Source organism: Carcharodon carcharias, chromosome 7, assembly GCF_017639515.1.
Source record: "Carcharodon carcharias isolate sCarCar2 chromosome 7, sCarCar2.pri, whole genome shotgun sequence".
Lineage (NCBI taxonomy): Eukaryota > Metazoa > Chordata > Chondrichthyes > Lamniformes > Lamnidae > Carcharodon > Carcharodon carcharias.
In genome coordinates, this window is record NC_054473.1 from 79,339,986 (window position 1) to 79,352,954 (window position 12,969).

The following is a 12,969-nucleotide window of genomic DNA, read 5'->3' on the forward strand; positions in this document are numbered from 1 at the left end:
GTGAGAGAGATTGTGTGTGTGAGGGGCATGTGTGACAGTGTGTGTGAGAGAGAGAGGACGTGTGTGTGTGAAGAGGGGTGTGCATTTGTTTGAAAGCAATAGTGTGTGCGAGTGAGAGAGAGGGAGGGGTGTGTGAGAGAGAGAGGTGTGAGTATGTATTAGTGAGGGGGTGTGTGTACTATAAGCCTAGTGCACCAGACTCGAAGTTGAAACAGAAATACAATGAAAGAGGAATAAAGTTCTGTACAAGTACAGCCAATGCTGTCCTATCGGGAAGGCTAAATTCTTTACTTACACATGGTGCGCGTGAGGGAGACTGTAATGCACATGCGCAGTAATGGCCGAACTACAACTCCCATGACGCTTAGGGGCAGCACGCATTGGCGTGCCTGCGTCACGGTGCGTCTGGCCGCCGTCGCCGCCATTACTCAGTGTCCAGGAGCGCGGAGCTGAGCAGCCGGGGCCCCGAGGCTGAGACTCAGGCCGAGATCAGCGGTGTGGGATAGCAAGGTAAGCAAGAGTCTGCATGGAGGCAGGAAGCAGCAGGGGCTGGGGCACGGCGGGTCCGCAGGGGCAGACCGAGCGCAGTGCGGCCGCTGGAGCCGGGGAACGGCTAGCCGGGGACCGCGGGAAAGGGAGCGAGGCCCTGGCCTCCTGGCGGAGACTGGCTGGGTAAACAGAGCCGCGGACAACACGTGGACCAGAGACGTGCCCGGGTGCTCGAGGATACACGGGTGGGGAGAGGGGGCCGACCTCTCAGGGAGAGAAGCTGGAAGGGAGAGTAGGGGAAGAGGGGAGGGCTTGGGGAGGGGGGGTGCAGGTTTGGGGAGTGAAATGAGAGACTGAGAGGGGGGAGGGGCCGGAGGAGGGGGAGGGGGAGAGGCCGGGGGGAGGGGCCGGAGATGAGGGGGAGGGGCGGGAGGGGGAGGGGCCGGAGGAGTGGGAGGGGGTGGGGCCGGGGGAGGGGGAAGGGGCCGGAGGAGCAGGAGGGGGGAGGGGCTGGAGGAGGGGGAGGGGGAGAGGAGCCGGAGGGGGGGGGGGGGGGGTGGCGGGCCGGAGGAGGGGAGGGGCCGGCGGGAGCGTGAGGTGGGGGGTCGGGTGAGCGTGAGGGGCCGGAGGAGCGTGAAGGGGGTGGGGCTGGAGATGGGGGAGGGGCCAGAGGAGTGGGGAGTGTCAGCGGTGGAGGAGTGGGGAGTGTCAGCAGCCGGAGGTGTGGGGAGTGTGAGGTGCCGCAGGAATCGGGATGGGGAGGGGCCGGAAGAGTGAGGAGTGTGAGGAGGAGGGCCCGGAGGAGTGGGAAGTGTGAGGCGGGAGGAGCCCGACGAGTAGGGGGTGGGGCCACTGGTGTTTAGGAGAAGGGTTAGAGGGTGAGGCGGGGTCAGGGCAGTGGGTGGGGCTGGGAAGATGGGAGGCACTAATGGAGCGTGGGGTGCAAAGGGGAGGGATCGGCAGGGTGCAAGGAAGGAGGGGAGGGGCCAGCTGAGTATAGATGGAAAGGAGGGGCTTGTGGAATGTGGGGTCAGGGTAGGGGCCAGCAGGAAGTGTGGGGCTGAGGGGATGGCCCAGAGGAGTGTGGGGGGCGGAGTTAAGGGGCCGGCGGAGTTTGGGGGAGTGAAGTTGAGGGGCCGGCGGAGTGGTGGCGGGGAGCCACCAGCAATTATTTCAAATAGCTTGTTCTTTGCAACACTTTGTTGTTAAGTAATCTCAATTAAGCTAATTTTGTTATTACAGCCATTGTGGTTTTTTAGTGACCTGGGAAGGTGCTAATTTATACGCCAGTGTGCTTATTGTTTTTTACTGAAATTTGGGGGTTGGGGGGGTCCCTCAATAGCTACATGTAACACACTCATGCTATTAAGTGATTTGGCGCACAGGATGAGGCCTCTGCCATCTGTGTTTTCTTGAGGGATGTGGTATTGACTGAAATGAAAGGCTTCGAAACTGTTTAGCACTGAACTCCGAATTCAGCATGAGCTCCGTTGTCAATTGGAGTGCAGAGGGGAGGCGAAACAGCCAACTGCTTTCCTGTGCGTTTTGTTGGCAGTGGGGTTGAAATGTGGAGAGCCCCACCATGTGTTGGAAATGGGCCAATTGGTAGTTCTGTGCCAGATGACAAATGGCACTTCAGACCCAGATAGCTTACTTTTAGTCTGCATGGTAGCTTCCAGCAAGTTTAAGTGAAATAATGGCAAGCAATAAAGTGAAAGGAGGCTGACGGTAATTGGAGCTGCACTTTGAGTTGTGCTGCAATAGCAGTCCATGTCTCCAGCAGTTTGGTCTTTTATTATAATCAAGGGCTAATGGGGAGCGAACTGTTGCTTGTTGAACCATCTAGTGAATGGAGAATTTCCTGTGAGCCATGCTCATGTTTATTTCCAACGGACACCGGCAGCGACATGTTCTGTGTGTACAGACCATGCCTATGACGTGTGTTTGCTTTGTCTTGACAGAAATTACAGATAATGCTGATGAGATTAGCTTGCTGCAACGCAGCACTGCTGGCAATAAGACACAATGGCTTAAGCTCTCCTAGCACCTGTGACGTTCAGAAGCCCTTGCAGTACCTTATGTCTGGTTCACCGTCTGGGACTGAAAGTCGATAAATCCCTAGAGCCTGCTAAACTACATCCCAGGGTACTAAAGAAGTTGGTTGTCATCTTCCAAAATTCTGTAGATTCTGGAACGGTCCCGGCAAATTGGAGGGTGGCAAATGTAACCTCACTTTTTTTTTAAAAAAAGGAGGGAGGGAGAAAACAGCGAGTTACAGACTGGTTAGCCTAACATCAGTGGTAAGGAAAATGCTAGAGTCTATTATAAAGAATGTGATAACAGGATACTTAGAAAATATCAACGGGATTAGACAAAGTCAACATGGATTAATGAAAGGGAAATCATGTTTGACAAATGTACTAGAGTTTTTTGAGGATGTAACGAGCAAAATAGATAAGGGAGAATCAGTGAATGTGGTGTATTTGGATTTTCAGAAAGCTTTTGATAAAGTCTCACATAAGAGGTTAGTGTGCAAACAAGAGCGCGGGATTGGGGTAATATATTGGCATTGATTGAGAATTGGTTATGGAGACAGGAAACAGAGCAGAAATAAATGGGTCTTTTTCGGAATGGCAGGCGGTGATTAGTGAGGTACCACGGGGTTCAGTGCTTGGGCCCCTGCTATTCACAATATATATCAATCATTTGGATGAGGGAGCCAAATGTAATATTTCCAAGTTTGCTGATGACACAAAACTTGGTGGGAATGTGAGTGATGAGGAGGATGTTAAGAGGCTTCAAGGCAATTTAGACAAATTGAGTGAGTGGACAAATACATGGCAGATGCAGTATAACGTGGATAAGTGTGAAGTTATCCACTTCAGTGGGAAAAGCAGAAATGGCAGAGTATTATTTAAATGGTGATAGATTGGGAAATGTTGATGTACAAAGGGGCCTGGGTATCCTTGTGCACCAATCACTGAAAGCAAGCGTGTAGATGCAGCAAGCAGTTCAGAAGGCAAGTTCACCTTCATTGCGAGAGGACTTGAGTACTGGAGCAAGGATGTCTTAATGCAGCTGTGCAGGGCCTTGGTGACACCACACCAGAAGCAATGTGTGCAGTTTTGGTCTCCTTACCTAAGAAAGGACATATTCCAACAATGGAGTAAATTAATTCAGCCCTAACGCCACTGCTGAGCTGTTTCATGGGAACTTAGTAGAAACAGTAAACTCGAGAACATCATCTTTAGAAGCACATTTTGCTGTGATCCTTCAGCTGGAAATGTGAAATCGTAGGTCAAAACCTACCTGCCATAATAAGTCCTCCAATCACAAGCGATGGCTTGGAGGAAAGGGGGGGGGGGGTGCATCTAGAATAAAGGGTCACAATTTCAGGATATGGGGCAAGCCATTTATGACTGAGATTGGGAGAAGCTTCTTCACTCAGAGGGTGGTGAACCTGTAGAATTCTCTACCACAGAGGGCTGTGGAGGCCAAATCACTGAATATATTTAAGAGGGAAATAGATTTCTAGACACTAAAGCATCAAGGTGTATGGGGAGAGAACAGGAGTATGGCGTTGAGATAGAGGATCAGCCATGATCATATTGAACGACAGCAGGCTTGTAGAGCTGAATGACCTAACCCTGCTCCTATTTTCTATGTTTCTATGTTTCCTGGCTCATAAAGATAACTTGCTTCCCACACCACCACTACCCCATACCCCCCAAAGTCTCTTCTCCGAGCTGCATTAGAAGTGAGAAGCTGAGTCTTATTGACCACAACAGTTGCAGGATTTATTTCCCAGGTTTTGTTTCATTTGCTGACGTCTGATGGGGTGATAGTTGGACCTGGAACATCAGCCAGTGTTCTCACTCCTGGTTCCTGCTGGAAGTGCCTGTATGTTTGTGAGAGAACATTGGGTGATGGCAGTGATACTCCCACAGTCAAATATCCTGTTAACATTAACGCTCCCACTTGGAGCCCAACAGAGCTTTCATGGGGAGGAGGGGAAGTTAAAATAGGGTGGACTGTGTTTGATGGATTCCCAAGCGAGTGTGAAGCAACTCGCTGCTCAGCGTTGTAGGTAGTGTTCACGCCAAAATAGTTTGCTCTGCCGTGTAATGAGATTAGCCTTCAAATTAATGAGGTGTAAGGCAGTATAAATTTAATTGCACAGGAGGCAGTGGGGCCTGACTGCATTAACAAATTCAGAGTTGATTAAGTATCTGGCAAAAACATTTGTTCCAGGGATATGAAAGGCGTTGTATGATATTTCCTAGACACAGCGGCTGGCCAAACTGACTACAGCAAACTTTTCTGGTCCTGTGCATCTTTTGTTTCTGTGACAGGTGCACCAAACAGCTACAAAAATCTGTGTGTAGTGGTTTTATTTGGCTTATCCAGGGTTTCCTATGTTTTGAAGGCCCTCATGACCAGAAGTAGCATCTCCAAAACATTACATGCTCCCAGATAATATCCGTAAGTAGATGCAAATGCACTTGAGTTCCTGCAGCATGTTTGGCTGAAGTCTATACTTTCCATAAAGGCAAAATACTGCGGATGCTGGAAATCTGAAACAAAAAAGTGTTGGAAAAACTCAGCAGGCCTGACAGCAATTGTGGAGGGAAAGACAAAGTTAACTCTTCTTCGGAGCCACACGGATTCGAAACGGTAATTGTCTTTCTCTATACTTTCCAACTGGTCTTCCCTCTGCAGATTCGTTGGAACAAGGATAATGTACCACTGATATCTGCCACTGCCCCATATTTTGTATAGTACAGGGAAATGGAGTAGGGCTGTGAGTGAGTGAAAATGTTCTCGCTGTTAATAGGAAGAGTTCAGTGTTAACCATTTTGTTTCTGGTGATTTTGAAGAAAGCAGTGCCTGCAGCCTGGAAGGTAGCTTCTTTCAGTACTTGGGGGCAGGGGGAGGAGGGTTCAGTGAGAATGCCCTATGTTGGTCATGTTAACTCCCTGACTGTCAGTGAGGAGTTTAAGTCTTAAAGCAGGGCAGAAAATCTTTGTTATGACAGTGACTACAATGATGTCCGGTTTGCAATGTTGAACTTGATAAGAAAGCACTGCATGCGCAAACAAAACAAAGTGCTTTTAATCTTTAACCAGCAGAGTGATTGATGGAATCACTATATGATGTTAACCAGGGCCTTTGAAATTCACTGGAACCTCAACTTCCCCAAAATCAGGGCAACATTCCTAGCCAAACTCTGCAGCAACTTAGACACATCATCACAACAACAATTTATATTTATATACAAACTTCAATGTTTAAAAAAGGTTCTAAGGTGCTTCAGAGGCGTCACAAAAAAGATGTTAAGCTAAAGAAGGAGATATAAGGGGTGGTGACCAAAAGCTCAGCCAAAGAGATGGGGATTGTTGTGTATTGCACTGAGTAAGACTAACACGTGCTGAACTGCAGGCAGCCATTATTGAACAAACTTTATTCCCCCCAACAGAGGGCAGTATAACATAATTCTTACTCCTGCAATATACCACACCCGCTCCCCATTAAAACACTTGTACATTAAAATGTGCAACTGTATGTCTACACAATTTCCCAGAATACAATGTGATTAAACCAATATCCACAGTACTTAAAATTTAACAGGTTGGGTTGCAAACTTGTTTTGGTTGTGATTACAGTAAAAATGTGTATAACTGATCCATGTAAATTACTCTGGAAGCAGAAAACAGTTTTTTCTTAACATCAATATGTCTTTATTTCTTCTTGAATAATATTTTTGTAAATGAACAACTTATTTATTCTTCCCACATACTTACAATTAACCTATCTGGCTTATTTCTCTTTCTGTCTGGGCATCTCCTTCCATTTCCATTAGTCTGACTCTGCTCTGTCAATATCTTTGACTGTATCAGAGCTGAACTTTGACTACCAACTCCATTTAATGGTTTAAACTTTGACATTGACTTGTCCTAATCAAAGATCATGCCTGACTTTGCTCTATTGGTGAATTCTGTAATCCTGACGAACATTCAGTTTCTTGTTGACATTTGTTTTGAGCTAAAGGAGTAATTTGGACTATAAGAGGTTTCTCATGCTCTCCCTTTGTCAGATATCCTCTTTCAAGTAAATGATCTACATGACACTGTTGGAGTCTGTCTCCAGTCTTCTCTCGATATGCAAATGTACCTTGCCTCTTTATAATGACTCCAATCAATACTTCCTCTTATTGCCTTAGTTTTCACCATGACATTCTGACCAGCACTGAATAGTCTAAGCTTCATGCCTCATGTTTCAAGACTCATCTTCACTTTCTCTTGTTTTTCTCTTACTTCGCTATTAACATTAAGCTTAATAAACTTGAACCTGGGAGCTTGTTTAAACAGTAGCTTGTAAGCTGAGCAACCTGTTGTAGACTGTGGGGTTATAAAAACATAAGAATTAGGAACAGGAGTAGACCATCTGGCCCCTTGAACCTGCTTCGCCATTCAATAAGATCATGGCTGATCATCTTGTGTTTCGATTTCCACATTCCCATCTAACCCTGATAACCTTTGATTCCCTTGCCTAACAAGAATCTATCTACCTCTGCCTTAAAAATATTCAACGACCCTGCCTCCTCCACCTTATGAGGCAGAGAATTCCAAAGTTGTACAACCCTCTGAGAGAAAAAAATTCTCCTCATCTCTGTCCTAAAAGGGTGACCCCTAATTTGGGACTCACCCACAAGAGGAAACATCCTTTTGATGTCCACCATGTCCAGGCTGTTCAGGCTCTTGTATACTTCAATCAAATCACCCCTCACTCACCCCATTCCTCAATCACCCCAAATATTCTGTAAGAGAACAAGATTCTCTTCTGTGTATCGAACAGCAACATGGAAATTACTGCCTAGTGTGTCCCAGCAAACACTTCTGCAAAGACCTCTTCACAATCTGTACACTTCTTTCTGCAGCTCCATTTGATATTGAATATATTTGATTCCATTCTTACTCAAATATTTCAAACTCTTCTGATATAAATGCTGGACCACTATCTGACACCAACACTTAAGCGAACCCATAAATTACGAACCAATTTCTCAAAACTTCAGTAGTTTGGCACTTTTGGCATTGGGCATAAACTCAATTTTTATCCGCTTGCTGGAGCTATCAACCAAAACACAGCACTCTTTCCCTTCCGCTTCAAAGAAATCAACATGTACTTGTTCCCATGGTTTTCTTGTGTTTGACTATGGAGTGAAAGGAACTTTGGTTGGATCATTTCTCATTCTGAGACACACTTCACAACTTTTCACCAACTCTTTAATGTCTATCTTTGGATACCAAAAATAGCTCCTTGTCACTGCTTTCATACGGACTATTCCTCCAACAAGCTCTCTCTAAACCTTAAATCTTGATGTACACTCAGTTTATTTCTGCATCAGAAATACTCCTGGAATTTTTCAGCATCACGCTCTTTAGGCCAGCCATTCATGATATAATTGACACTTTACTGAGTATCACATCTTTGTGAGTTATTTCTCTAATTGCTCTGGCAGAAACTGGCATGTCATTTGTGTATGTAAAGTAATTAGGTAACTCAGTAGCTGGAAATGAATCAGTCTTCTTCATGAATTCTCGAAAGAAAGTCTGCTGACTTGCAATATTTAATATTGCACTGATTGTTAATTTTATCATTTGGTTCCCCTTGCTCACTTTGTGCTCTTTTAGCACTTCCTCAATAACAAACACACTCTTATTGATCCAGCCCAGTTTAACTATATTTTAAGCCCATCAGGGAGACTTTGTTTCCTCCTCCTCCTACCAATGGCAAGTAATAGGATGCGCCATCATTTTCCTACCTACCACTGGCACGACCTAACGCTGGAACTGTTATTGGAATAACTATTCAGTTTCACACCAATTTTGCAAAAGGGAAAATGGCTTGGAGACTTCTTGTACTCCACAAGCAGCAAGGGCCCCAGCACCGAGCCCTGCGGAAGCCTTCTGGAAACAGACTTCCAGTCACAGGAACATGCCTCTATCATCACCCTCTGCTTCCTGCCTCTTAGCCAATTTTGAATCCAATGTGCCACTTTGCCTTGGATCCCATGGGCTCTTACTTTCTTGCTAAAGTCCATGAAGACCACATCAAATGCATTACCCTCATCAATACTCCTGGTTTCCTCCTCAAAAAATTCTATAAAATTTGTCAAACACGACCCTTTAAATCCATGCTGCAGCTGTATCAGTGATGGAAAATAAGTGGTGAATCTCTGACTTTGATTTCTACTGTAGGTGCTGGAATTGTATCTTCAACCCTTTTACACCCATATTCCGTGTGCTGTTTTCCTTGCTCTCTGAGTACAACTCTTGATCTTTCTGCTCGATAACATATCTATCATATGTATATTCGAAGATTTCCTCACTGTTGACTCATAGATGTTTATAGCACAGAGGCCATTCAGCCCATCGTGTCCACGCCAGCCAACAAAGCCTTGACTATACTATTCCCATTTTCCAGTGCTTGGCCCACAGACCTAGAGGCTATGGCAACACAATTGAATGTCTAAATACTTCTTAACTGTTACAAGAGTTTCTGACTCAACCACCCTTTCAGGCAGTGAGCTCCAGACTCCCACCACCCTGAAAAAATTTCTCAACTCCACTCAGACTTCTACCTCGTAATTAAATCTATGCCCCCTGGTTATTGACCCCTCTACTAATGGAAAAAGTGCCGCCTTATCCACTCTATCTATGCCCCTCATAACCTTATATACCTCTATCAGGTCTCCTCTCATCCTTCACTGCTCCCAGCCTATCCAATCTTTATTCATACCTCAAACTCTCCAGCCCAGGCAGCATCCTGGTAAATCTCCTCTGCACCCCCTCCAGTGTCAGCCACATCCTTCCTATAATGTGGTGACCAGAACTGCATGCAGTACTCCAGTTGTGGCTTAACCAGTGTTTTATACAGTTCCAGCATAACCTCCCTGCTCTTGTATTCTATGCCTCAGCTAATAAAGGGAAGTATCCAATATGCCTTCATAACCACCTGCCCTGCAACCCTCTGGGATCTGTGGATATGTACACCAAGGTTCCTCTGATCTTCAGTACTTTCCAGGGCCCTACCATTCATAGTCTAATCCCTTGCCTTGTTAGCCCTTTCCAAGTGCATTACCTCTCACCTTTCCGGGTTGAATTCCATTTGCCACTGCTTTGCCTCCCTGACCAGTCTATTGATATCCTCCTGCAGTTTACGGTTATCCTCCTCATTATTTACCACCCTACCAATTTTCATGTCATCCACGCACTTCTTGTTCATACACCCTACATTTAAGTCCAAAGCATTTGTATACACCACAAACAGCAAGGGTCCCAGAACCAAGCCCTGCAGTACCCCTCTGGAAACATACTTCCAGTCTATCATTGCCCTCTGCATCCTGCCTCTCAGCCAATTTTGGATCCAATGTGCCGCTTTGGCTTGGATCCCATGGGCTCTTACTTTCTTGACCAGTATAGCATGAGGGACCTTATCCAAAGCCTTGCTAAAGCCCTTGAAGACCACATCAAATGCATTACCCTCATCAATACTCCTGGTGACCTCAAAGGATTCGCTCAAATTTGTCAAACACGACCTTCCCTTAACAAATCCATGCTGACTATCCCTGATTAATCTGCATCTCTCCAAGTGCAGATATATTCTGCCCCTCGGAATTCTTTCTAGTAACTTCCCCACCACTGAGGTTAGACTGACTGGCCTGTAATTTCCTGGTCTATCCTTTAGCTTTAGATCTTCCATGACCTCAACCTGATGCATGACTGCAACCGAGAGCATTACTGTCTCCCCTACTGCTGCATGTCATCTGAATGTGACTGACTTTCCCCACGGAGCACTTTTCCTGGAAATGGGGGCATTTAAATGGCTGGTGGCTACCATTGCAATACTAGCATCTAAATTTCTGACTCCGAGACTGCAAACTTGGCTGTCTGGGCCTGGATCTTACTGAAATCTGCCGGTGCTAAAAGCATATTCTCTTGCAATTTTCTGCTATCTTTTTCTGCCATTTCCATGGCTGTGGCCTCATCGCACATCACCTCCCAAGTCTGCTTATTCCCTTTGCTCAAAAGCTTGGCCTGGATTTTATTGTCCATTGGGCCTCCTACAAACACGTCTCTTAAGGTTGATTTCTAAGTTTGCACCACATCCCCCAGTGATGAGAGAGTTTCTTTAATTTGAGAATGTAATCTGCAACAGTCTCATTTGGCAACTACTTCCTTTCGCAAAAAGTAATTCAGTGCAATCTCATTCTCAGTCGTACTATAATATGAGTTATAATAGGAGAATTTCGGAGTAGAACATAGTACTGGAGTCTCACCAGCAACATTGGTTAGATGCTACCTCAAAAGAATCTGGCCCCGTCATGGTAAGGAAAGCATTTACTTTATCCTCATCTCCTATTTTATTTACTTTCAGCCAAATGTGTAACCTTTGTCCATATATCAGTCCCCTTTGTTAGGGTTGAATTCCGCCATTGTCCTCAAATATGCCTTCAGTGCCATTTTTCAGTTATGTACTGTGCTGACTCTGTACCTGAATGTGATGTGCACGTAGAGCAAACTTTCAAATTGCTTGGACATCCCTGAATCAACTTTAGGAGTTTCAAAAAGTGGGTCACAGTGTTCATTAGTCCTTAATTTCTCAAATGAAATGTAAAATGAATTCTTTCCCATCTTTGTCACCATCTTTCTGTTGTATGCTGCACTAAGAGCAGACTCGATAGGCTGAATAGCCTCCTGCACTGTAAAGATACTGTGAAAGACTAATATCTGCTCAACTGTAGGCACCATTGTGGAAGTAACTTTATTTATATCTCCCCAACAGAAAGGACAGTATAACAAAATGCTCAGTTTTTGCAATATGCTACAGGGATTAAACATGGTCCCTCAGAGAGTGAATTCAAGTGCAGGCTCTCCATGGCTATGCATTCAGCTTGTGGTGAGAGAGAGATGTATGAGAGTCTGGGTCAGAACTCTAATTAGATGTTTAAAATATTTCATAACAGCGCCAATCTAGTAGCATTTTTTAAAATAAATATGGGTTGTCTTGATCTAAAAACAACTCAGATCCTTTTCTTATGGGGCCAGATGTAATATTTCCACTGCCAGTTCTCAAAGTGTGACTCTTATGCAATTGATGGTAATCCTAGTGTAAATCTACCAAATGCCAGCTGTCTGGAAGAGATACTATTCTGTAAAATATTGCTACATAAGAACAAAAGGAACTTTAATACAACAGGTTGCATTTATATAATGCCTTTAGCATGGTTAAGTGTCCCAAGGTGCTTTGCAGGAGTGTAAATCGGACAGAGTTTGCTAGAGTGTTCAAAATATATCACGACTGAGCACCAGTGATCAGGCTGGGGAACGAGGAGCTGGCAGCTGGGCCTGGAGAGTGGTAACCAAGGTGCATGTGCCAGGCTCTGCCAACCAAATCAAACTACTGACCAATGAGCAATGCAGACACAAACTGTTTAGAGAAGATTGGTTAAGGTATTGCTGTAGATGTGTACATGTTTCTGGAAGGCATTGGATAAGCAGTATAGGAGGCTTGTTAAGTTGAAAGTCTATGTAATTAAGGGGAAAATGACAGACTCAATACAGGTTGACAGTTCACAAGGTGGTAATGCTGGTTGGATGTTTTTCAGATTGGGCAGTGGTTTGCAGTGGTGTTCCCCAAGGGTCAGTTTTGGATCTATTATTCTTTTCAACTTTCATAAATGACCTAGACTCTGATTTAGGGAACAGCATTATAAACTTTGCAGGTGGTATGAAACTTGACAAAGTAGCAGATCGTGATAAGGGTAGTTACAGGCTGCAAATAAGGTGCCAACCTGGTGAAGTTATAACACAGGACTACATCCACATAAAAAGTGGACAAAGCTAAGCAATCTTTGAAGGTTGTGATGAACTGTTGCCTTGAACTGCTGCAGTACATGTGGTGTAAGTACACCCAGAGTGCTGTTGGGAAGGGAGTTCCAGGATTTTGACCCAGTGACAGCGAATAAATGTATTTCAAAGTCAGGATAGTGTGTGGCTTGGAGGGGAACTTGTTGGCGTGCTGCCCTTGTTCTTCTAGGTGGCTGAGGTTGTGGATTTGGAAGGTGCTATTGAAGGAAACTTGGGGAGTTGCTGCAGTGCATCTTGTAGATGGTACACACTGCTGCCACTATGTGCCAGTGGTGGAGGGAGTGGATGTTTAAAGTTTCATTCAAGAAAGCACTGAACATATTGAGGGACATCATTAGAAAACTGCAGAGGCAAAGTTGAGGCATCGGAGGGTACACAACCCTCCAAGGAACTCATCTCACCTGAAACAATTCAACTCATCATTGAAGTCCCTTCAGACACCACCGGCCCTGCACGTGGCAGGTAGTGTATTGAACTTAGGAGCTGTCTCAGAATCTATTTAACTGGAGTGGAAGCAAGTCATCCTCAATCCCAAGGGACTGCCTAA

At 45.2% G+C, this 12,969-nt stretch overlaps 1 protein-coding gene across 3 annotated transcripts in view; it reads left to right on the forward strand.

The window, feature by feature from the left end:
• Nucleotides 1-419: 419 nt before the first annotated feature.
• Nucleotides 420-12,969, forward strand: part of LOC121279933 (DDB1- and CUL4-associated factor 1-like) — a 93,038-nt gene continuing 80,488 nt past the window's right edge. The window contains exon 1 of one of the 3 annotated variants that reach the window (XM_041191507.1): nucleotides 420-510. The gene's annotated coding sequence lies outside the window, so the exon portion shown is untranslated. Of the gene's footprint in view, nucleotides 511-5,043; nucleotides 5,164-12,969 lie in introns of those variants that run through there. The other 2 variants (XM_041191509.1, XM_041191508.1) reach the window with 2 other exon arrangements.